A 22575-nucleotide genomic window follows, 5' to 3' on the forward strand; every position below is an offset into this window, starting at 1 on the left:
TTCGCAGATGACACTAAAATAGGTGGTATCATGGACAATGAGGAAGGTTGTCAAAAACTGTAGCAGAATCTTGATCAGCTGCGGAAGTGGGTCGAGAAATGGTAAATCGAGTTTAATATAGATAAGTGTGAGGTCTTGCATTTTGGAAAGTCAAATCAAAGTAGGAGTTTCATGGTGAATGATAGGGCCGTTATAAGTGTAGTGAAACAGAGGAACCTTGGAGTTCAGATGCAGAGTTCTCTGAAAGTGGAGTCACAGGTAGACAGGGGAGTGAAGAAAGCTTTTGGCACACTGACCTTTGTCAATCAGGCACTGAGTATAGAAGTTGGAAAGCTATGTTGCAGTTGTACAGGATGTTGGTGACGCCACACTTGGAGTATTGTGTTCAGTTTTGGTCACCTTGCTATAGGAAGAATGTTACTAAACTGGAAAAAGTGCAGAAGAAATTTACAAGGATGTCAAGGGTCTGAGTTATAGGGAGAGGTTAGACAAGCTTGGATTTTTTTTTTATTTAGAGCGTAGGAGACTTCGGGGGAGACCTTAGAGAAGTGTATAAAATCATGAGAGGCATGAATAGGGTGAATGCACTCAGTCTTTTTCTGAGTTCGGAAATTGGGGAAATCAATCGAGAACTAGAAGGCATCGGTTCAAGGTGAGAGGGGAAAGAATAAAAGGGAACCCGAGGAGAAACTTTTCTACACAGAGAGTGGTACACATATGGAATGAGCTGCCAGAGTAAGGGATTGCAGTGGGTAACAACACTTAAAAAGCATTTGGACAAATACATGGATAGGAAAGGTTTAAAAGGAGGAGGGAAATGGGCTTAGCATGGATAGACATTTTGGTCAGCATAGACCAGTTTGGGCTGACAGACCTGTCTCTGTGCGGCAGAAATCAATGACTCCATAACTGGCATCTCTTGAACCAGCACTCTCAAACTGGCCAAAATGATATATATACCTCAAAAATTGCAAAGTTTACTGCATTCTTCTGTACAATTATTATAGTTTATTGATTTATTTACCTCAGTCTAAATATATTTGTTGTTCAATAGAATGGCCACATGAAATTTCATCAGTTGATTCAATTTCGACTCAATTTCTCTCAAATACCATGATCTACCATAATGTCTGAGTAGTCAGTTGAGGGTGCAAGTGACAAGGCTCTCTGCTGGTCAGTTTGTTTAAGGCAATTTTGCATTATTATTTTAGTGATTTATGCTGTAAAAAAAAGTATAATAGTGATGTGTATACTGCCTGCGTTACATTTCTATTACTTAGTATGTGTTTTTTCATTAATAGTGTGGGCCTCTTGATTACCTAGAACATTTGATCTATTGGCACGCTCCTGGTCCCATAAGTGCCAGATAATGAAATGTTTACTGCATTAAAAAGAACAAACCAAGAATCCAAACCCATATTGCCCACATTGCAAAGATTGATTCCCTTTACCATTGCAACATCACCTGCCTTCACTTCTAGAATCAACCTTAAAAATATTAATTTGGTTGTATATTACCTCAGGACTTGACAACTTCAATGTTCACTTTGTCTCCCTACCTTTTCTTACAATCATGTGAAATTCTGGGAATCATTTCCTCCATCAGATCATCCAACTGTGATAACAGCCTAGATTGTTAGCACTTTACAAAGCTATTTAATCAGTGCATAAGTGAATGCACACTGCGGGAATTTGGATTTATTGTTGTAACAGGGATATGAAGAGTTGGGTTCATATTATAAATAGATGTTCTTCTGCCTTTCTCCTGATGACTTGTTTTGGATGGATGAAAATTGTTCCATCTGGAAAACTGGGACTTTAATCTTGCAATTATCATTACAACTTTTTTTAAAATGGGAAATGAAGTGATTGTTTTCCTGATAGTACTAGGATTTCCTCTCTGCTCATTATATTTGACAAAAAGCTATCGTCAGAGTATCTGCCAGTTCATTAAACTGTCAGTTTTATTGGGAAATCTTTTATATGTCTGGACATCAACACTCGTTAGCTGCTGCTAATGATGTTGGTTTGTGTGGGAGCTGAATGCCATTTTTTGGAGATTCGCCTGAGGAATAGCAATGGTGACATTGGGCATTTTATCACTTGACATTTAATGGCTTCACAGTTTTGGGCACTTAAAGCTTTTTCTTTTAGCGCATCAAACATCACCTGCATGTGAACTCACAGTTGACAAAATTGTAAAGGAACATTCACTGTGGATACCAGCTTGAAACCTTAGCGAAAGCAAGTTGCAAATTTTTTATCCACTGTGTAATATATTATTCATATTCTCTTTAATTTGATTAGTAGGTTAAAGTACAAATATAAGGTGAAATCTTGTTTATTAACTTTTTATTCTGGTCGTTTGGGGATCGTGGTTTTGTTATTAAACACACCATGAATCATTAGGTCACTCACCAATGGCCATGTGCTTGCTGACCTAAATTGACTCCCAATCTCAATACCACATACTTAGAATTCCCAAACTTGTGTTTAAATTTCTCACCACACCTTATCTCCAAAGCCTTTTTGACAGTTGTTTTAGCTATCTAAAAACTCCCTACTCATTCAAGTTTGGCATTTTTTTTACATTCCAAAATGAATTTAAACATAAGACCATAAGATGTAGGAGCTGAATTAGGCCATTTGGCCCACTGTGAATTTGGTCCATTGGAGATTCTGCCATCCACGTTTCTCAACCACATTCTCCTGCTTTTTCCCTATTACCCCATAATCCCCTAACTAATCAAGAACCTATCTGATTCTGTCTTAAGTACTCTCAGTGACTTGGCCTCCACAGCCTTCTGCGACAATGAGTTCCACAGATTCACCACCTTTCGATTGAAGAAATTCCTTCTCATCTCAGTTTGAAAGAGTCATCCCATCACCACTGGCTGCTATGCCCTCAACAATCTAGGCCACAAACTTCGTAATTTCTTCCTTAAATCTCTTTAAGTGCCAGCCTGCTCTCTCCTTCAAAACAATTTATTTGACTAAAATGTGATTAACCACTCCTAGTATCCCCTACTTTAGGCACATATTGATTTTTAGCAGATTATTTTTATGAAGTTCCTTGGGGGATCTTTTCTATATTGAGGTGCTAACAATTATAAATTCAAGCCGGTGTTGTCAATGTTTATGACATCAGGATGGCAAATTAAATGACCTGATTTAGTTCTCAGATACTTGTGGTCTGTAAAGAAGTAACTGATTCCAAACTTCTATCATTAGGTGCATCATCTTAATGATCACTTTGATTCCAGATTGATGCAATGTCTCTAGATAGAGATTCCACGCCAAGAGTTTCTAGTTAAAAAACAACTCCCTCATTGCTGGCTTGCCAACCAGCAATAGCATATTTGCACAGTTTCTAGGTGGACAACCAATCTCAGGACATTTTGAAGTTAGCACGTTTCACAACATAAATGGCCATCAGCATTCCTCTGACCACAGGGACACACTACCCAGCAACAGTGTATTCCCTCTTCAATACAACTGCGGACTACCCATTTGTTGAGCAATTTTCCTATCCTAGTATTGCATCAATGCCTTGACATCATAGTCACGTTCATTCATAAACCTAACTGGACCAGCTGTACAAACACTGTGGTTATTTGCTGGCAAGTAACTTCCCTTTCAATTCCTCAAGGCCTTACCAGCATCTGTGAGGCACAACTCAAGAACATGAGAAAATACTGCTCACACGCCTGGAAAAGCTCCAAGAACATCTGACGCTCAACATCATGCAGGACAAAGCATCCAATTTGATTGGTACACCCATTTATCACCTTCAACATATGTGCTCTCTGCCACTAAGAAAAGTGGCAGCAGTGTGCACTATCTACAAGTCTTCCAGCAGCTCTTACCAAACTGGCAGGCTGTACCACCAAAGAAAATATGCAGGTTCTCCTTCAAGTCTCACATCATCCAGAATTAAAACAATATTTTTACTTTTTTTCATCACTGCTGGGTCAAAACTCTAAAACTTTATAACTAACAAAATTGTGGGTGCACACACACCACACACAGTCAGCAGTATTGCAAGAATGTGGCTCTGAGATATTCTCATGGGGAACATGGACAATAAATGCTGGCTTTGAGGCATCCACACTTCATTATCACATAAAATCAAATTCAGGTCAAAAAAACAATAAATCGTTTATCATAACATAACCAGCTAACCCTATGCATTTAGTTGCGAACATTGGTCACCACTGCTCTAGGATCAAACAGTTCTCTACATAGACTGAGCAAGTGTCCAGTAAGAAAATAATGGTAGTAGTTAACATGAATGCTGGTGATATCTGTCAGGAAAACATCACATGCCAACATCCCAGCCATCCCATTCAAATGACTGTCATAGAATTGTTGATCTTTCAGACAGCACCTGGAATTGTTTTGGAACTCTTGCTTTAAGGAGCAGCATATGACTGGAAGAAAACGAGGCTGCCTCTGTGCCTAAAGGCAAGTACAAACCCAGCAGCCATCCAGCTCTCTTCCTTCCACGATGGGGAAAACAATGAAAAACCACTAAGTTAACAGTTTGAAGACACACAAGATATATATTAAGTAAAGGGAAATGCAAGTCAGAACATTCTAAACATAGCTACATCAGGCAGTGTAAGGGTAAGGGTCGAGAGTGTAGCGCTGAAAAGCATCTGATGGCAGGAGAATCCACACTTCGGGCATAAGCCCTTCATCAGGAATTATGCCCGAAACATTGATTCTCCTGCTCCTTGGATGCTGCCTGACCTTCTGTGTTTTTCCAACACTACACTCTCAACTCTATTCTCCAGCATCTGCAGTCCTCACTGTCTACTGTAAGGGTTAAGGTTGCACAAAGGTAAAATTAAATTTTATTCATGAATGCTAACATAAAATGGGTCCAATGGAAAGAAATTTTCCATACAAGCTTGGCGGATGGGTAGTCTTCATCATTCTATTTAATAATTTGTACCCTTGAGTAGTATTCGGGTGTTCATGGGTCCATGTTTAAGCATAGCATTGGTCTCCTAAAAGCAAGAACTGGGATTTTCTTGATCTTTCAAATAAAGCTATAATCATGACCATCACATAATGGACAAACAAGAACATCGGACATATTATTCTGCTGGATGGAACCATACTACATAGTAAAGTTGCCATAGTCCCACACGACCATAGATCTGCTCTCTCACTAGAAACAGACAAATGATGGGGAGTTTAACGTGGTTGTATAGGATTTGAACACATGCTGTTGGCATCACTCGACATTGCAAAGCAGCTGACTGAGTGAACCCAGTCTCAAGTACACCACGAGAACAGATCCAATTGATGTTCAGGTGATTACATGAGCTAATGGGTATAAGGACAATGGCTTCCATTGCCAAGATCAAAACACCACTTTTGTAGCTGGCCTCAAAGTCCAGATGTTTTCTTATGCCATAACAAAGTATGAACTATTACTGGGAATAAAAATTTCAACACTTTGTTGACATTTTCATGTAAAATTGATTATGCTAAGCTAAAATTCTGAAAGACAATACTGACATTTGACCAAATGTGTGAACACAGCAAAATCTATCTAAGAGTAGCAAAACCCTAATATACCTTGGCTGCTGTGCAAGACTGAATGAAGAAACATGAGGCTGTACTCTCCAGTGTTGCCAATTAGATTGGCTTAGTGCCAGTAAATAATAAACATCAGATCAGAAAAGTGCTGCTTTCATATGGAAAATGTGTAAAGTAGGTGTTAGCATCTTTTGCTGTTTGGGAATACATAAATTTATTTGCATTGGCATCCTATCTTCCAAACTAATGTGATAAAAGTTCACTTACACCCACGTTAGAATGTTTTAAAAGTGAATCATGATCTGCCTTTTCCTGTTGAGACAAGCTGCAAACCAGTATTGTGTCAACTCCTCACTTAGAGTCATAGAGGCATAGCAATATACAGCATTGAAACAGACCCTTTGGTCCAACCAGTCCGTGCTGAACATAACCCCAAACTAATCTAGTCCCACCTGTCTGCTCAGAATATGGCATACACTGCTGGTTAACTGGCTATACTCGGAACAGCGGGCTGAGCAGCATATGAGGCCAGATAAGCAAATGGAGCACCAAGATAAAGCACTAGGATTGTGGTGTTCGAGATGTAAAGGATCACTGACATAAATCTCCATGACCTTAAATTCAACATGAACACAAAATATGCCAGACGCAGGAAGAAAATAAAGTCAAAGCTGAAACCCACAACTACTGTCCCAGACGGGGAAAAAAAAACTCAAGAGGATTTTGAAAATGAACACTGTGGTTATATTTGTGTCCTATGTTTAAGTAGACGAGTCACACCAGTATGTGTCATTTGATAGTTTTGTTAGTTTTTCCATCAAAGGTAGTTGAGAGGTGATATAGAAGAAGGTGCGTAACCTGAGAAGATCTGCAAAAGTATGTGAACAATTTTTGCAATATTAAAAATCACACAGCAGTAGATAACTCTTGTTCCTATTTTTAATGGCCTTATTAAGTTTCTTCACTCCCAACAACATCAGTAATGGCACTTTAAATAATTTGAACCAACAACAGAAATTACCGGTGAAACTCAGCAGGTCTGGCAGCAACTATAGGGAGAACGCAATGACAGTTCATCAGAATCTGAAATCCGGTCCACCAGGGAAATGGAGATTTTGGGGAGGGTGCCCCTTGGGTCTGATGACAGGGAGGGAGGCAATGAATGGGGTGAAGGATTGGATCAGGTCAGATCTGCCAGGGATGGGAGAGTGATTGTGTCCAGGGTGGCTGGCACAGTCCAGTGGTGGTGGTGATAATAGTGGTGGGGTAGGGTTGGCATGGTTTGAGATGAGGTCAAATTGAGTCTGGTGGTTGGAGAGGAAGGGTACCAAGTCAGAGTCTGAGTGTTGAAGTCTCTGGGGGAGATGTAGCTGGGAATTGAATGGTGTAATCAGGGGAGCTGTTGCAAGTGTTTACTCAAGACTAGATTACATACTTAATAATCTACCTTTTCTTAAATCATTAATTTACTTAATTTCATCAGAATCCCCAAAGATTTCCAAGCATGTGGGGAATTGCCCTAGGAAAACTCAGTTTCCCAGGTAATTTCTATCAATGCTGGAATAGCAACTGTCTAGCCATCAGAAGATCTGGGCCTATGGGAGAAGCCAGGATAATATGGGATCCTGACTCATACCTTTCTATCTGTTTTTTCCCACTTGCTTCCTAATGTCTTCCCTTGCTGCTGCTCAAACCCACTTGAAACATCCGAAGAAAATTCCTCCCTCTGTCTTGTAGAGTAAAATATTTTGGATAACTTGCCATATAAGGGAATGAAAGTCAAAATAAATGCATCATTCAGAATATAATGAGGTGCCATGATAAAAAAAACATGAAAATCAGAGAGATAAGCTACAATTAACCGAATTAACTTGTCTCAATCCCTGACTTTACCGGTCTCCATCAGCTTACCAAGATATTTTCTAAGGTGTTGCAGATGTGAAACTTATTATTAACCACAAGAATGTAAACGTATACCTCCTCCAAAAACTAAGACATCAAAGGGGGATTTCAGTGCCATCCATTTTTATAAATGACTCAGTGTGATACACCAAAACTGGTATAAACTGGTGTAAGCAAGTTAATTCTACCTTTCTCAATCACATTGCAATCAATTACCACTCCTGGTTCACACGCTATTGACTTAGTATTCATAATTTGTTTTTCTGAATATTATTGTAGATGTACACAACAAACAAATGCACCACACATATATAAAATGAATACTGCCTTTTTAGATATATTTCACCCTCTGCCCAACAGTAATATCGCACAATTTGATGGAACTCTGGACTGCATTTTAGTGGATGCACTGCACATTTTTCAATGCATGTATCAATCTGACATTGTGACTAATGTGGAAAACCTACTGAATATAGGTAGAGTTATCAGAATTATTCAGCCACCTTGCTATCACATTTGCTTGTGACTATATTAAAACCTGCCCACAACATCTAATCTTGATTTGTAGGAAACCCATTCAATACAATCATTGAGAAATAGGGAGGTGCCTCCTTCTCCAAGGAGACGCGTGAGTTTCTGTATTACGGCTTATCAGTAACTTGTGTTTTTATTAGTCAATCATTTCAATTGCTCACAGTAGTAAATGGGGGCAGGTGTGTCAAACCCAACTGCTGAGTACTTGCAGGATTTATTTCATGTTATATGAACTACAGACAGTTGTGACTCTTCTCCCACAGAAGCAGCAACAGTTTTATTAAATATCCTACATTTTGGAAAGGTGAGATTTTCTTCTTGTTTCTTTAATGCTGACAGAAAGCTAAATAAAACCAGGTTGCAGGTTAATGCAAGATCTAGAGCAAATATGTGGCAGGACCTGTCTTTCTAGTTTTCTGTACAGAATCTAATTTGAAGTTCCTGTTCCTTCAACAAAAACCTTTTGTGTTTGTTTAAGGTTTACTTTTTTTTAGTTACTATTCCGATTTTCTGCAACTTAAATCAAACATACAAACAAATGCTAATCCAGATATTATAGTTTCAATCTGTCTGAATGCTGACGAGCAAACTGGACTGGTGCAATGAGTGTTAGGAAGGCAATTGTTTATATCATTATGCAAGTGGTGATTTGTTTAGGTCATGGCACTTTAGTTCTAAAAGTGAAAATTTTATGTTTGAAACTACATGTCAAGTGAAATGTATCTCAAAAGCAACAAGGCAGAAGAAACATACTAAGATAGGGGGATGTGGCAACTTTGACAGACAAGGGAGGTCAGTGACCTAATAAAAGGAAAAGTGTACAATGTGGTGAAGATTTGTGGGAAGTCAGAGAACTGGGAGGCCTTTAAAACAGCAGCAGAGGCTAACTTAAAAAAAATAGTTTATTCTCTCTGAGCTATGATGGTAAGTTGGTTAGTAATAGGAAAGAAGTTTATAAGGGTTTTTTTGGATATGTAAAAGGCAAGACAGAAGCAAGAGTGGATATTGGACCGCTGGAAGAGTAGTAATGGGAAAGAAAGACTCTGTGGAGGAACTGAGTAGGAACTTTCTATCAGTTTTCACAGTTGAAGACACCAGCAGCAAACTAAAACATCAAGAGAATTATGAGCACAGGTGAGTGTAGTGTTCATCAGTAAAGAGAAGGTGCTGGGGAAGCTGTAAGGCCTGAAAGTGGGTAAATGACCTAGACCAGATGGATCACACCTCTGAGTTCTAAAGGAGTTAGCTGCAGAGATCAGAGAGGCATTGATGGTGATTTTTCAAGGAATCACTGAAGTTAAAGAGAGTCCCAGAGGATTGGTAAATGGTGACATCTGTCTTCAGGAACATTTTAGTCCATCATTAATGATGCGATTGAAGAGTACTTGGTAAAATAGGGCTGAGGCAGCACATCTTGATCAAAAGAAGATCATGTTTGACAAGTCAGGACAATGAACAAGTTGGACAAAGGAGACACAATGGATGTGATTTCCAGAAGACCTTTGACAAGGTGCCACACAAGAGGCTGCTAAATAAGATGGTGTTAGGGGCAACAACAAAGGACTGACTGGTGAGCAGAGGGTAAGAATAAAGATATCATTTTCAAGATGGCAGCCAGTGACAATTGGAGTTTTGCATGGGTCAGTATTGGGACCACAATTATCCACGTTATACATGCTCAATCAGAGCTGAGGGCGTTGTTGCTACGTTTGCAGATGTCACAAAGATAACTGGAGAGACAGGTGGTGTTGAAAAGCAGAGGTTGCACAAGAACTTAAACAGTCTAGCAGAGTGGCCAAAGTAGTGGCAGATGGGATACAAATTGTATTTAATTGAATTAGCTTTTTGTCATGTGCACTCAAAAGTGCACATGAAAAGTTTGCAATGTTGCTGCTTATGGCTCCATTTTAGGTGCAAGATACCTCTGTACAGAAACTTAAGTATTTGGTACAAAAGTGCAAGAATAACAAATAACGGATCAGCAGCAGAATAAAAATAAACAAAAAGTACTTGATTTACGATCCTTTCACCCCAGTCTGTGCCAGCACCAAGCCTCTAGACTACACCAGTCCAACTCTGGGTTGGCTCAGTGGTTAGCACTGCTGCCTGACAGCACCAGGGTCCCAGGTTTGATTCCAGCCTCTGGCGACTGTCTGTGTGGAGTTTGCACATTTTTCCTGTGTCTGTGTAGGTCAGGTGATTGGCCATGTTAAATTGCCCATAGTGTTAGGTGCATCCGTCAGAGGGGAATGGGTCTGGGCGGGTTACTCTTCGGAGGGTCAGTATGGACTTGTTGGGCCGAAGGGCCTGTTTCCACACCGTAGGGAATATAATTTAATCTCTTCAAAACGCAGGCCCTCTCCTCTGTCTGGGACCTGCTTCATTCCCCTCTGAGTAAGTTAAAAGTTATTTTTAAAACCTCACGAAATTAGGGGAGAAATGAGGAAAAAAGTGAAGCAGAGGAGCTCCAGCTGGAGCATCCGACTCTGTCACCATCTTGAAACCAAGTGGGAAAGTGTGGGGTTATGCACTTGGTAGAAAAAAACAGAGGCAAAAAATATTTTTGAAATGGGAAAAGGCTTCAAAAATCTGAAGCATGAAGGAACTTTGGAGTCTTACTTCAGGATTCTCAAGTTACATGCAGGTTCAGCTGGCAGTTAGGAAGTCAAATGCAATGTTTGCATTCACTTCAATAAGCCTAGAATACAAGGGCAGAGATGTACAGCTGAGACTGTATAAAGCTCTGGTCAGACCACTTTTGGAATACTGGATGGCTCGTTCTGAGGAACAGTTAAGGACTCTGTATTCAATGGAATTTAGAAGGATGTGAGTGGAATTTGATTGAAATTTACAGAACGTTGAAAGGCCTAGATAAGAGTGGATGCAGAGGACTAGCAGGAGAGACTAGGAGCCAAGGCCACAGCCAAAATAATGAAGGATGTCCCCTTAGAATTGAGATGAAGAGGTCTTTCTTCAGCCAGGAGGTGGTGATTCTGTGGAACTCGTTGCCACCAAACGTTATGGAGGCTAAGTCATTGTATTTGAGACAGTGATAGAAAGGTTCTTGATTACAAAGAGTTCAAAAGTTACATGGAGAAGATAGAAAAATGGGATCGAGAAACATGACAGCCATGATTGAATGGCAGAGCAGACTGGACGGATCAAATAGTCTAATTCTGTTCCTATTTCTTATGGTCTAAATAATGTCTGAAATCATGACATAGTCTTTGAAAGAAGGACAAGAAGCTGAAATGATCATGATGATTGGCTTTGTGTAGAAATTATGATTGCAGGTTGATTTGGACATAATCAATTTAAAAAGCAAGTTGTTCAGGTTTCACAACTACTCCCAAGTGTAAATTATATACTTTTTTTTGAAAAACTGGAATTAGTGTAACAAGCTGCACACAAATGAAACTAGAGACAGACCCTTCATGTTAATTAGTTGTTGATTGGCCGAAAAGAAAAGTTTTTTGATAATCTATTTGGACAGTAAACACAATTGTGTAAAATGGTCGAAGCCATTTGAGAGCTAAAATGTTGGTTTACTAATGAAGCCTTGCATTTGCTGGTAACTTTTGTTCCAGGAAGATGGTAGATATTCAGCAGGGGAAGGCAACTATCAGCCATACAAAGGAGACCAAGTGGTACAAGACATTTCTGAAAGAGTCAGCCACACCTCAATCGCTGACCGCAAAATGGGATTTGTTTTACCAACCTTAATGGAAAGCCTTTAAAAATGGAATCATACGTAGCACGGACACAGGCTGTTAGGCCCAACTCATCCATGCTGACCAGGTTTCCTAAACTGAACTAGTCCCTCTGCTTTCATTTGACCCTTAACCCTCTAAAGCTTTTCTATCCAGGTATCTGTCAATGTTTTTTAGATGTTGTAACTGTAGCCACAAGAATAATATACATAAGAAAAATAACATTGTAAGAGAGCTCTTCAATCAGGAATTTATGTGCGTTATTTCTGATCATCTGCAAATACGATACCATATTCCCCAGTGTAAACCTACTAATATCAACAGCAACTTGTACTAATATGGTGTGCCTTTATCATAATGAAGCATCTCAAGGTGTTTCACAGGAGCATTATCAAACAAAACCTGACAAAAGTTGACATGATCAAAATTCAAAGAGTTGAATTTCAAAGGGTGTCTTAAAGTAGGAGAGAGGGGATTAGTTTAGGGAAGCAATTCTAGAATTTAAGGCTGAAACCACAAATATCAATGGTGGAACAGTGAAAATTTGGAATAAGTAAGAACAGCAAGAATTGTTGAATTGGAATAGGAGTTAAATGACCAACACTTTTTTTTGTATTCATTTAATTCCTATTCCAATTCAATTCCATTAACTTGTTTTAACTATTTAATCTATTTTTCATATAGAGATGAAAATTTGCAAGATAACCGATATTCCATTTATGGCTTGAAACACGAGGTGGTGATAAGCTACCTTCTTTAACCACTGCGGTCCGTGCACTGTAGATACAACCTAAGCGGAGTTTGGTACAGAATTCAAAGATTTCAATCCAGTGATAGTGAACAAATAACAATATAATTTCAAGATAGGATGGTTGAGTTAGAGGGGTTTTTCAGATGGTTGTGTTCCCATGTACATGCTCCTCTAGTTTTTCTACTGGCAGAAGTTGAAGGTTTGGATAGTGCTTTTAGTAAGAGGCTTCGTGATTTGCTACAAGTTATTTTGGACTGTCTTTTCTTCCATGTGCATTTGTTTTCATGAAACTTAAAATCTGTGATTTGAGATTACCATCATTCCTTGATCGTATATAACTTTGCTATGAGGGACCTGTGCTCTAGTCGTGCCACATTAACACAGTACAGCAATTCCAGTCATACATTTTCTAACACTGTAGAATGTAAAAACGCACCAACCTAAAACATATTTTAAAATAATGTACACATATGAGGATTTGGTAAGTATTATGTAATAAAGAATCACCTTGGAGGCAGGTACCAGCAAAACTTGATGGGGAAAATAATCTTGTATTGCTGTTTGGTAAAACCCTGTGAATTCATGCAGTCAATGAGGTCACCATTATAACTGCCTTAGGGGAATTAAATTGTGTCTACAATATTTTGATTGAGGTAGAGGATTTAAATGCCAGTGGAAACCATGACTGGTAAATTAGTTCATGAATCTAGGCAAAGCCTACTGAAGAGTTGGGAGCATTCTAATAGGCAAATCTAAAAGATCTTGGCACCTTTATCTGGCAGTACCTAATAATATTATTTAATGTAGATGTAGTTTTTAATTCCATCATTGATAAGAGGGCTCTGCTGAGAAAGGTGAGTTGACCATTACTGTATATTGACCAGCTTATGAAAGTGTTGAAGTTTCCAGGATCCATTGTATTTTCATGTTACGTTTTTAATGCTGTTGCATTTCTTACTAGTATACTTCAAATAGTGAGTATGTTATTTAAAATCAATCACTTTTCCGCAAATTTTAGAGTCCAATAATATATCAAGGTCTGCATTTATAAATAAGAAAATTCAGTGTTGATAAATTACGTTCTCCATAAATTCAGCATTGCCCTTTATAATCAGAACATAATCTGCAACAAAAGTTGTGATGAATTACTCCAGGGATTTCTGATTTTACAAAGGATAGCTATTAAATGATCAGTCAATACTGAAGTTCTTCATTGTGGAATGCTGTCGTGCTGTTGTACAAATTCTAATGCTATTCTTTTAATCACTTTATTATAGCCGTGGGAGAAAACAGCTTGCAGACTGTTGCAGTGTTTTGTGACTGGCTTCGAGCGAATTAAAAACTGTAGACCTCGGTGCTCCATTCAGGTACACCAATAGTTCATGATTGTCCTTCTATAAAGAAGGCACCTATGACATCCAGAATTCTGATATTTTTGGCTGAAACTGTCTTCACTGTAATTTTAAACATTGGAATATTATCGTAGAGATCTATTGAATTGTGGAAAAGGATCCCTATCTCAAGTAGTCCTTGGCATAGCGTGGTAAGAAATTATCTTTATTTAGTGGCGGTTTTAGTTTAGATATTCCAGACTGCGCACATTTGCAAACTGATAACTGATTTTGATGTGTAAAGGTTGAAAGAACAAAACTCAATTCAGAATGGAAGTGGTGTTCATTTTTCTTCCAATTATTAACTTCTGCAATGTGAGCATTATTGGTAAAAGACAGCATTTGGTGTGAACCATTATTGCCTTGGCAAATATAGTGATGGCCACCTTCTTGAGACATTGTCCTCCCTGTGATTTAAATGCACCTGCAGTGCTATATGAAAGGAATTCCAAATTGTTGATTCAGCAACAGTGGAAAAACTGCAACATTGAAGTTCCAAGTCAGAATGGGGTATGACTTGGCAGGGGAACTAGTAGATGGTGGTGTTCTCCAAGCATCTGCTCCCCTTTCTAATTATAAATGGTAGAGGTCACATGTTTGGGAAGTCCTTTCAAAGGTGCTTTAGTGAGTTGCTGCATTGCATCTTGTCAATAGTCCACACTGTTGCTGTCGTATGCCAGTGATAGAGGAACAAATATAAGGTGCTAAATGGAGTACTGACAAACCAGGTTACTTGGACCTTGATTGCTGAATGTATTGGACCTGCATTCTTAGATCATAGAGTCCCTATGGTGCAAATATGTTGTTCGGCCCATCAAGTCTTCACTCATCCAAGGAACTGAGAATATTCCACAACACCACTGCCCAGTAGAGAAAGGGCAAGTTTTTGGGACTGTGCTTGATGCAGGATTCTCAGCCTCTGAATTGGTTTTCTAGTATTTATGTGGCTAGTTCAGTTAAGTCTCCAGTCAATTGTCACCCCAGAATATTTTTGGGGAATTTAACAATAGCAATGCCAGTGAACAGCAAGGGAAGATGGGCATATGTTCTCTTTTCGGAGATGATCATTGTCTGGCACTTCCATTATGCAAATATTCCTTTTATCAGACATATGAATTCAATCACTTGGGAGCCTTTTCTGAAGTAGTACTGTTTTCACTAAGCATACTTCTGATTTTGCTGATGAACCAGTAAAGTGTTAGCACAAAGCTGTTTACCAACCTCGTTCTGCACACACCTGCTGATGTGAAGCTTTTATTATTGCTGCTTTACTTGTGTAAAGACATTACATAGATTTTGTTAGCAAAGTCTGCACTTATTAGAACACCATCTCTTTGATAAACAATCATTTAATTGTAATTCCTGTGGTTGCAAGCAACTAGTCATACACCACATATTGATAGAAACATGCATGAGGGATTTGTTTGGTATCTCTGTGGACCGTGGGTGTGTTGAGGGTGTGCTTATTTCAACTTTTCATGTTATGTCTGCTGTGTTGTTTGGTCACAGTCATAAACATGCTGCAACAATTATTGACAGTGTGACCTCACCTTTAGTAAACTGCTTTGCACTGCTTCAGATTTGTGCTCACTACAGTATTTCCTCAATAGGTAAGCAGCTACCTTTTTTAAAAAAAAATTTGAATTGTTCAAATAATCAGCTGAACTACCTTCTTAGTTTTACTGTTAAAAATACTCATGATCCCACTACTTGGAAATACTTCTCAAATTGAAGGATAAACCTTCTCTCATGTTTGAGGAACTTGAGGTATGTTTGTTTGGTTAACTAGTTGCAGATGGATCTGTAACATCTCGAATTGTTGAACTGGGAGCTCAAATGGCAGGATCTGGCAAAGATGGGGAAGACAACCAACATGTTCAGAATGCAGTTGAAATCGGTCTCCGGAGAGATATGGGCAAGTGTTCCTTCTGCTCATAGAATAATATTACGAAGTGAGCAGACATTCCATCTTCTATAGTCCATGACGTGGGTTTGAAAGGAAGACTGATGTTCCAGCTTATTGACATGTGAAGGGTTTAGATGCTGGAAGGAGTGTGGTATGCTCAAGGGAATAAGCAGGGGAATGAAAAGTATCGTGTTGAAGATGGCTTGTCATTTGGAGTCATTTGCAACGCTTTCAGGAGAATACCATTTCAATACGTAATGTGTTTTGTTAGTTAGACCAGATAGTGGGGCACATGGCACAACACTCAAATACACAGGCGGTGAATAAATCAATCCCAAAATTCATTCAGAGGGGCCTGTGAACATTATTGGATGGAAGGAAATGATGAGGAGCTGCTCTTCCAATCAACTGATTCTCTGCTCTGAACACTAGTAATAAATTTATAGTGAACCTATCTGCAGCAAACACAGGAGAGAAACAACTTCTGACTGGAAGTGCAGTAAGCAGTGTGGCTTAGACAAGCAATGAGGGAGCAGGAGATCAAGGTGCAGAGCAAGGAACCAGGAGCCAGCAGTGCTTTGCAGGACCTCCGATGAAGCTGGGACTGGGGCCAGTGATTTTCCTGGAAGACGAGGGAGAGTGCAGAGCTGCTTCTTGGAAAAGTGGCTATTTACTCACTGGAGCCAAAAGGAAGAGAAAGAAGGCTAACAGGGATACAGAGGTTGAATGGGGGACAGAGAATGCACCATGGTGCAGAAGGCCATTCAAGAGGGGGGAGCTAATAGACCAGTAGTGGTGATAGGGGATTCTATAATTAGGGGGACAGATAGTATCCTTTGCAAGCCGGATCGGGAGTCTCGCATGGTGTGTTGCCTGCCCGGTGCCAGGGTGCGGGACATCTCCAACCGGCTTGAAAGGATATTGGAGCGGGAGGGGGAGGATCCAGTTGTTGTGGTCCACGTTGGTACTAACAACATAGGCAAGACTAGGATGGAGGACCTGTTTGGGGATTACGAAGCACTAGGCAGGAAATTGAAGCACAGGTCCTCAAGGGTCATAATCTCCGGATTACTGCCCGAGCCACGTGCCAATTGGCATAGGGACAAGAAAATTAGGCAAGTAAACACGTGGCTAAGGGATTGGTGTGGGAAAGAGGGATTCCACTTCATGGGGCATTGGTATCAGTTTTGGAACAGGGGTGATCTGTACCGTTGGGACGGTCTCCACCTGAACCAATCAGGTACTAATGTTATAACGAAGAGGATAAATAGGGTGGTCAGTAGGACTTTAAACTTCTGAGTTGGGGGGAAGGGAAAGTGAAAGCGACAGGGAGTATGGCCTTAAATGGAAAGATAAGCAGCAGGATAGCATGTGTCCAGGCGGATTTAAAATTGAGGCAGACTGGGAATGCAGAAAAAAGCAAGGATAACTTAGGACATCATATGACTTCCAATATCTCTAATGATAAGAAAGTTAGCATTAAGGCACTTTACCTGAATGCTCGTAGCATTCATAACAAAGCAGATGAACTAATGGCACAGATCATAGTGAATGATTATGATGTGGTAGGCATCACAGAGACTTGGTTACAGAGGGGTCAGGACTGGCAGTTAAACCTCCAAGGATTTTCAACTTATCGAAAAGACAGGGAAGTTGGCAGAGGGGGTGGGGTTGCCTTGTTAGTTAAGAACAAAATTAAATCTATGGCACTGAATGACATAGCATCGGATGATGTGGAATCTGTGTGGGTGGAATTGAGGAACCACAAAGGCAAAAAAAGCCATAATGGGAGTTATGTACAGACCTCCTAACAGTGGTCAGGACCAGGGGTGCAACATGTACCGGGAAATAGAGAAGGCATGTCAGAAAGCCAAGGTCACATTGATCATGGGGGACTTCAATATGCAAATGGACTGGGTAAATCCAAACAAAGGGAATTCATGGAATGCTTACAGGATGGCTTTTTGGAACAGCTTGTCATGGAGCCCACAAGGGAGCAGGCTATTCTGGACCTAGTGCTTTGCAATGAACCAGACTCTATAAAATATCTTAAAGTAAGGGAACCCTTAGGAAGTAGCAATCATTATATGGTAACATTCAGTCAGCAGTTTGAAAGAGAGAAGGCAAAATTGGATGTAATGGTGTTATAGTTAAATAAAGGAAATTATGAGGGCATGAGAGAGGAACTGACAAAAATAGACTGGAAGCAGAGCCTAGCGGGGAAGACAGTAGAGCAAAAATGGCAGGAGTTTGTGGTTATAATTGAGGACACTGTACAGAGGTTCATTCCCAAGAAAAGAAAGATTATCCGGGGAGGGATTAGACAACCATGGCTGACAAAGGAAGTCAGGAAATGTATTAAAGAAAAAGAGAGATCCTATAAAGTGGCCAAGAACAGTGGGAAATCAGATTGGGAAGGCTACAAAAACAAACCGAGAATAACAAATAGAGTAATAAGAAAGGAGAGGATCAAATATGAAAGTAGGCTAGCCAGTAATATTAGAAATGATAGTAAAAGTTTATTTCAATCCATAAGAAACAAATGACAGGCAAAAGTAGACATTGGGCCACTTCTAACTGATGCTGGAAGCCTAGTGATGGGAGATAAGGAAATAGCAGGAGGACTTAACAAGTACTTTGCGTCAGTTTTCACAGTGGGAAACATGAGTAATATCCCAACAATTAAAGGGAGTCAGGGGGCTGAGTTGAGTATGGTTGCCATTACAAAAGAGATAGTGCTAGAAAAGCTAAAAAGTCTTAAAATTGATAAATCTCCTAGCCCCGATGGGATACACCCTAGAGTTCTGAGAGAGGTGGCTGAGGAAATAGCGGAGGCATTGGTTAAGATCTTTCAAGAGTCACTGGAGTCGGGGAAGGTCCCGGATGATTGGAAGATCGCTGTTGTAACCCCCTTGTTCAAGAAAGGATCAAGACAAAAGATGGAAAATTATAGGCCAATTAGCCTAACCTCGGTTGTTGGTAAAATTCTAGAATCCATCATTGAGGATGAGGTTTCTAAATTCTTGGAAGAGCAGAGTCTGATTAGAACAAGTCAACATGGATTTAGTAAGGGGAGATCATGCCTGACAAACCTGTTGGAATTCTTTGAGGAGGTGACAAGTAGGTTGGACCAGGGAAACCCAGTGGATGTGGTCTATCTAGACTTTCAAAAGGTATTTGATAAGGTGCCACACGGGAGGCTGCTGAGCAAGGTGAGGACCCATGGTGTTCGAGGTGAGCTACTGGGATGGATTGAGTATTGGCTGTCTGACAGAAAGCAGAGAGTTGGGATAAAAGGTTCTTTTTCGGAATGGCAGCCGGTGACGAGCGGTGTCCCACAGGGTTCAGTGTTGGGGCCACAGCTGTTCACATTATATATTAATGATTTGGATGAAGGGACTGGGGGCATTCTAGCGAAGTTTGCAGATGATACGAAGTTAGGTGGACAGGCAGGTAGTACTGAGGAAGTGGGGAGGCTGCAGAAGGATCTAGACAGTTTGGGAGAGTGGTCCAGGAAATGGCTGATGGAATTCAACGTGAGCAAATGCGAGGTCTTGCACTTTGGCAAAAAAAATAAAAGCATAGACTACTTTCTAAATGGTGAGAAAATTCATAAAGCCAAAGTACAAAGGGATCTGGGAGTGCTAGTCGAGGATTCTCTAAAGGTAAACATGCAGGTTGAGTCCGTGATTAAGAAAGCGAATGCAATGTTGTCACTTATCTCGGGGTTGGAATATAAAAGCTGCGATGTGCTACTGGGGCTTTATAAAGTTCTGGTTAGGCTCCATTTGGAGTACTGTGTCCAGTTTTGGTCCCCACACCTTAGGAAGGATATACTGGCACTGGAACGTGTCCAGCGGAGATTCACACGGATGATCCCTGGAATGGTAGGTCTAACATATGAGGAACAGCTGAGGATCCTGGGATTGTATTCATTGGAGTTTGGAAGATTAAGGGGAGACTTAATAGAGACGTACAAGATAATACATGGCTTGGAAAGGGTGGACGCTAGGAAATTGTTTCCATTAGGCGAGGAGACTAGGACCCGTGGACACAGCCTTAGAATTAGAGGGGGTCAATTCAGAACAGAAATGCGGAGACATTTCTTCAGCCAGAGAGTGGTGGGCCTGTGGAATTCATTGCCACAGGGTGCAGTGGAGGCCGGGAGGCTAAATGTCTTCAAGGCGGAGATTGATAGATTCTTGTCGTCTCGAGGAATTAAGGGCTACGGGGAGAATGCTGGTAAGTGGAGTTGAAATGCCCATCAGCCATGATGAATGGCGGAGTGGATTTGATGGGCCGAATGGCCTTACTTCCACTCCTATTTCTTATGGTCTTATGGTGGGTGGGGGTGGGGGAGGTGAGGCTAGAACTGTGGGGGAGAAATATGATGACAACACAATAGACAAAATCTCACCAGTCTGTGGAAAGTGAATTTAGTATGGTTGTTTTTCATGTGGAGAAGTGTATTAGTTTTTTTAAAAAATCTTTTGCTAATTTGTGCTTGTTGCTTCATGTCAGTTTAAATACTGTGCTACCTAAAACATTAACGTTTTTTTAGTGTGATGGATGAGAATCCCTCAATATTTTCAATCTGTTTCTGTTCATTTCCAAATACCCTACGTGCAAACTAGTGGGCGGCACGGTGTCACAGTGGTTAGCACTGCTGCCTCACAGCGCCTGAGACCCGGGTTCAATTCCCGACTCAGGCGACTGACTGTGTGGAGTTTGCACGTTCTCCCCGTGTCTGCGTGAGTTTCCTCCGAGTGCTCCGGTTTCCTCCCACAGTCCAAAGATGTGCAGGTCAGGTGAATTGGCCATGCTAAAATTGCCCATAGTGTTAGGTAAGGGGAAAATGTAGGGGTATGGGTGGGTTGCGCTTCAGCGGGTCGGTGTGGACTTGTTGGGCCGAAGGGCCTGTTTCCACACTGTAAGTAATCTAATCTAATGAAAAAAATGTATAAGTTAATGTTTTTCTGTAACTGCAGCACCTAAAGGAGTTAGTGAGGATAAAAAGAAAATCACCCTTAAAAACCAAAATGTAGCCTCTGAAATCAAAATATAGTCTTGAAAATAAGGGACAAAATGTGCACTGGCAAATGACCAAGCCTATTGTTGCAATACTCCAGAGTTATTCTGGATGCCTCACATTTGTGGAAGCATCCCCTTCATGATATGTTTCTATGCTCTTTCTTGTGTTAGCTGTCTATATATTCTGGGGAAAACTCTTCTTTGGAAATGTTCTGAATTCAGCAATAATAGGGCTTGTTCGATATCGAGCAATATTTGTAATTTAATCTTTAATCTAAAGAGTGACCATCTGAGGAGAAGAAGATCTGCAATCACGTTACTTGGACTATGAAGGCTCCAAATTGACATTGTCACCTTCAGAGAGACCCTCCTTTTCTGATAGACCCAGGTGAAGGAACTAGTGGGAATACACTTTCTGGAATCCAAAGACCGACAGTGATAGTCATATTGACAGAGTTGACTTTGCCACTCCAAGAGGATTTTGGATGCACAGCCAGAACTCCAATTGTTTAAATGTAAGACCATGAAGCTCAGTTATGGCTAATGTGATTATCATCAGTGCTTATGCCTTGGCCCTGGACTCCAGTAAAGATGGTCAACAAATGTTCTGTTCTGACCCTCGTGGAATCTTCATAACCATCCCAAAAGAAGAAAATCTCATTCTTCTTGGACTTGTGCCAGAGTTGGCCATGACATTGGATTTTCCCACCATTTTATCCAATGCAAATGGAATGCTTTTACTAATTAAAGTATGGCCTCACTTTAACTGGCACTTTTGTCCACTGACAGGACAAATATAAAAGCGCAAGGAGATATTCTCGATTTACAGCTAGTGTCATTGTTCAGGATTATAGTTCAAAGTGATGTCTGTATTACTCTACTGATGGCTTAATAATAAACAGTCATCAGAACCCCACAAGAATAATGAGCAGTCAGCTGTCACCAGGCACAAGTCCAAGTGAAAGAGATATATCTCAGCTGTAGAGGAACCTGACTGAAGAGGGGAATTTTGAGTGCAGCTCTCAACCAATCTGAAAAAATCTTCACAAACCCAACCCCAGTTTAGAATAATGAAATAAAACCAACTAGGCTGTGTTCAGACCATTGGAATTGAGCATCATCAGTAACAGGCCTGGTTTAATGAAGATGCTGAAATATACAATTTCTGAGAACAAAACTGAGCAGCTAACATTGCCTGCTAGGGTCACAAGTCAGGGAGGCAGCACCTCAACCAGTTGAGGCTGATGTTCAAATATAAATCGGGAAGATAAACTGCATGTGTTGAGAAGAAAAATTCCAACAATATGCTGACCACCATTTCATGTAAAGATGCCTTAAAGCCTCTAGAGACCATAATCAAAATGGACAAAACTCCCTGGCTCACAATGTGGTTTTCTGATGGATGGCAACGCCATCCATCAATCCTACAAAAAACATTTATCAAATACCCTGGATTAACAATGACAGCTGGTCTCCAGGCAACCTCCCAGTACCCTAATGTTGACCCATGGATTCTACAGTCTTCAATGGGTAAGCTGCAAGAAGTGGCACAACAAGGCCTGTGGCCCTGGTGATCTTCGAGTTCATTTCTTCAGAACTGGTGTACTTTTTTTTACTGAGGAGAAAGTGAAGACTGGAGATCAGAGCTGAAAAATGTGTTGCTGGAAAAGTGCAGCAGCTCAGGCAGCATCCAAGAAGCAGGAGAATCGACGTTTCGGGCATGAGCCCTTCTTCAGGAATGAGGAGAGGGGCTCATGCCCGAAACATCGATTCTTTGGATGCTGCTTGATCTGCTGTGCT

The 22575-nt window shown here is 40.4% G+C and overlaps 2 protein-coding genes across 7 annotated transcripts in view; one reads left to right on the top strand and one right to left on the bottom strand.

Annotated features, from left to right (window-relative positions):
* LOC132821898 (complement C1q and tumor necrosis factor-related protein 9-like) overlaps positions 1-22575 on the bottom strand; it is a 71729-nt gene that overhangs the window by 34676 nt on the left and 14478 nt on the right. The window lies entirely within an intron of this gene.
* The window catches only part of sptssb (serine palmitoyltransferase, small subunit B), a 36052-nt gene continuing 21599 nt past the window's right edge, over positions 8123-22575 (top strand). For 3 of the 6 annotated variants that reach the window (XM_060834846.1, XM_060834835.1, XM_060834841.1), the window contains exon 1: positions 13822-13990. The gene's annotated coding sequence lies outside the window, so the exon portion shown is untranslated. The other 3 variants (XM_060834832.1, XM_060834831.1, XM_060834834.1) reach the window with 3 other exon arrangements.

This window comes from Hemiscyllium ocellatum, chromosome 13, assembly GCF_020745735.1.
Source record: "Hemiscyllium ocellatum isolate sHemOce1 chromosome 13, sHemOce1.pat.X.cur, whole genome shotgun sequence".
Classification (NCBI taxonomy): domain Eukaryota; kingdom Metazoa; phylum Chordata; class Chondrichthyes; order Orectolobiformes; family Hemiscylliidae; genus Hemiscyllium; species Hemiscyllium ocellatum.